We start from the raw sequence: 4473 nt of genomic DNA on the forward strand, positions 1-4473 counted from the left end.
GGAGGAGGAGGAGGAGCAGCAGCAGCAGCAGCAGCATCTATAACAATAATGTCGTGTCAGCAGACGTAGTAAAAACAACAGTAGCATACAAAGATTTCTTGAATAATTAGTGTAATTACTACATATATGGCTAATTACGTATTTGAATCACTGTCAATTGAAAGTTGTTTTCTCGATCTTTCTTCACAGAATGCTGGACATTATAGAAGCAATCCCTGACAAGATTACACTGGAAGACCAACAAGTGACAATTTTATATCCTAATGTTGGTATTGGTGTTAGCAAAGTGGAGGCGGAAACTTTCGATGGTCTTTTCTATGGTATTTCATATGAAACGAATGAAACCGAAGCAAAAAGCGTGGTACAATAGTTTCTCATCATTACCATTTAATTAACTGTTTGTTCTAAACGCTGAAACTGATAAAATACATTAGAATGAAATATATTTTCATCGTCATATGAAGTAGCTATGGCATATGGGTTGATGCAGCTTAACAGTTTAAATATAAAATAGAATTATATATTTAATATAATATAGAAAAAATGGAAAGTTTGAATACAGCCAAATCAATTTATTTTTTCATAACTGTCGATTACATGAGGCCTTGATCGTTTCAATATCCACCTTCATTCATTTTACAATTAACAGTTGCATTATGAATTCAATAGGTAGAGATCTCTTCAGGGCTAAAATCGACATATTTCTTTACATCATAATAGATTGAGTGTTCATTATAGACTAAGATAGCCACATGCGTTTGTTTTTTTGCTTGTGAGTGAGTGTTAGCATTTTCGCCTTAAATCTTGTCCTATGTATCTTCTTTCTCTATGTACGTGTGTGTGTCACTTTATTTGTCTTTGGAATTTTGTTCTAAAAATAGCCAACATTTTTGTTGGTGTTTAGGATTAATATATGTTTTCTTACTTACTGTATCTATTTTAAAAGGGGTATGATTCTCTATGTATGACATGTACAGGGCTAGATTTTAACCAGTGGTTTCTATTACTTGCCGAGTGTACATTTCACTTTAAGATTTGTTCCTACATATTTCTAATTTATTTAATTTCATCATACAGTATTTACTTATATATAATTTTAAAAAAATATTTAAAAATGATTAAATTATTAAATATATCTATACATAAACACATACACTCACATATCATCTCTATATCCATACATTTATACACACACACACACACACACACACACATATACACACATATGCATGTATATTTTTGTTATGAATTTGATCTCTCTACCCTGTAATTACTTAATACAATTATTTATGTTCGCTGATCGTAAGAGTTACACTTTGTATACTTTTAAAGGGATTATTATTTTATAATAATTCATTATAGATATTGGTTTATTCACATCATGCTTTTAGAATTATACTTACGATCAGCTAACATGCCTGAATAAATAAATTTATACAGTGTGTTCAAAAAGTCTCTCCTCAGTAAGTATTTTATTGTAAATTAAATATTTATAAGATGGCATAAGACTACAAAAGAATATGTTAGACTTTAAAAGACTTTAAAAAACTTTATAAGAGGTGTTGAAAGTGTCATACAAATGGATAGGCAATATTTGAGTAATATCTCACGGTGTTGATGGTGTCTTCAAAAATATCGGTCCCACAATACGTTTTCTCGAAATTGCTATCCATACTCCAACTTTTTCGGGATGCAGAGGTTGCTCATGCGTTGCGTGTGGATTCTCAGTGCTCCATAAACTTGTCATCGGGCAATTAAGCTTAAAGGCGAAAATGCTAACACACACTCATACACAAAAAACGCATGCTGCTGTCTTAGTCTATAATGACCACTCAATCTATTAGGATGTAAAGAAATGTGTCGATTTTAGCCCTGATGAGATCTTTACCTTTTGAATTCGTAATGCAATTGTTAATCGTAAAATGAATAAAGGTGGATATTGAAACGATCGTAGGCCTCATGTAATCGACAATTATGTAAATAAATTGATTTGGCTGTATTCAAACTCTCCATTTTCCTTATATACTAGATTTACGTACGCACAGATCAAATCGTATGAAAACATCTATACGGTCTACTGTAACTCTAAATGTGTATAGCACTAGTGTCTATTAAACGCTAATACTAACATAGAGAAAAAAATTCCAGTAAATTCACAGTCATATGGATAAACCGAAGGAAGCTAGAATGCAAGTTATTCCTGGAAAGAGCAGTCTCTTTCTTAACAAAACCTGATATATATATACAGAAAGACTACATAGACTTAGCAGTAAAGTTATGATAATAATAGAGTTTATATGCATACAGTTGTCCTCATTAAATGTCTGGCCACTTTCTTCATTAGAAAATTATAACAATAGGTTAAGTGTTTCATCTATATGCAGATATTCATTTATATATATAATGTATATATACAATACATGCCTGTCTATCCGCCCCTCTGCCTGCATATATGTATAATTCTATGTACATGTGCAAGCATGTATGTATGTATGTATGTATGTATGTATGTATGTATGTATGTATGTATGTATGTGGCGGAGATGGAGGTCAGAGGCACATGGGGATGGATATAATAGGGAACAAACAAAAGTAGGAAGGCCGTCAATGTTATATATAAGAGAGTGTTCATGGAAAAGGGGTTTTCAGTGGAAATAATGTGGTACGAGATGATTTTGGGTATGCAGGATGGATGACAAGAGAAAGTCCTCAATGAGAAGGCTAACAAGTAGCACAAAATGGAGATAAAAGATGTACAATTCTGATTTTGTATAATTGCGGCAGCTGAAGAAATAGTGCCGTAACTTGGAGTAAGGGAGATTGAATGTTACGAATATGAGCTGTGGGGAAGGCTTGACAGATATAGACTGGGTGCGGGACTACAAATAGCAATATGCTCTTAGAGCTTCATTTTTGATGAGATTAACGAGTGTTCTTGAACACGAGGCATTGCCTTGCGAATCATCTTGACTGTTTGTTGTCTCCTTTGTGAGGCTCATTAACCTGGATTTGACTTTTATTGTTTCGTTCCGCATCTTCCTGGGTCTCCCTCTTCTACAAATTCTATCTACGTCTAGTGATCGGTGCTTCTTTATGCAACTGTCCTCATCCATACGTGGCACTCTGTCGGTTACGGCAACAAGGGTTCCAGCTGATCCCTTCAACGGAACAGCCTGCTCGTGAAGTTAAAGTGCAAGTGGTAGAGCACTTCACAGACACATGTACCCTTAACTGAAACAAGTAAAAGAGTAAAAGAGAATTTGTAGAAATCTTTGCCTTAGAATTTAAATGTATGTATGTATGTATGTATGTATGTAAGAAAAGGCATGAATAAAGGGCTTTCCACATTTTAGTTATGCATCGGAGACTTACAGCTGTTTCTGATATTTTAGGTGCATTCATCGTTCCGCTTAATCAATCAGTCGACTGAAAACAATTTCACAACACTAATATATACTTTCATTTCCAGAATCCACGCAGCTTCAGCTTTTGATTCGAGAGAAGTTTGGCTGCTATGGCTTCTAGGAGCTTTGATTACTGCCCAAAGATTCTCTTCTTGGATAGCGTTTATTAGAATTTGTAGAAATCTTTGACTTAGAATTTAAATGATGTTGGTTACACTTATATTATAATAAGAATTATTGAGAATGCTGTAATGTAATTGACTTAATAACATAATGGCTGTTTTCTTCTATTTCTTACTCTCTGTCACACACTTTATGCCACGTCTCTACTAATGTATCAATATCCGCCACTTTACAGTCCTTAGACTTGGTTCTTTCTCTTCTCTTCACTTTCTTTCACATTCGATTTTAAAACGGGAATAAAACAAACAAATTGATGACAGAAACAAAATTATCCATTTGCATAATATCCATTTAAATAATGCAAAATATTGAGAAGAAAGTAATAAATTAGTATGATAGCACTGATGAAAGAAACAACGTAACTGATAAATATTTGATGTTGCTGTCAACCAATAGAATGAGTGACATTTCTGACTATGGGTAATTATAAGAAACTGTTTGTGTGTATGTATGTGTGAGTGTTTATCTAGATGTAATTACAAAACGTTTAAGGAATAAATAATATCGAATGATGTTATTGGTTGAAGAATTGACCAGCATAGAAACTCTTATGATATTATGTATCTGAGATAAGCTAGTGACTGTTAACAGTGATGGTAGTTTTAGCCATTATGTTAATTGTAATGTTTTAGTAAAGCAGTGGTTTTTAAAAAAGTAAAATTTACAACAGTAACAACAACAGAAACAGTAGTAGTATCTTTTATTTATCACTTTTTCCTTTCATTTTCCTCCACCAGATATATAATTATTCATTCCCTGACCCACAATTAGAAGATACTGAAATGATGGATTATATTTCATTACCAAAAGGTTTATTAAAACATCCGAAAGACGAAAAAAGATCAGCCATTTCAAGGATTACATTTTCACTGGTGACCAATATGCT

Source organism: Octopus bimaculoides, chromosome 28, assembly GCF_001194135.2.
Source record: "Octopus bimaculoides isolate UCB-OBI-ISO-001 chromosome 28, ASM119413v2, whole genome shotgun sequence".
NCBI lineage: Eukaryota > Metazoa > Mollusca > Cephalopoda > Octopoda > Octopodidae > Octopus > Octopus bimaculoides.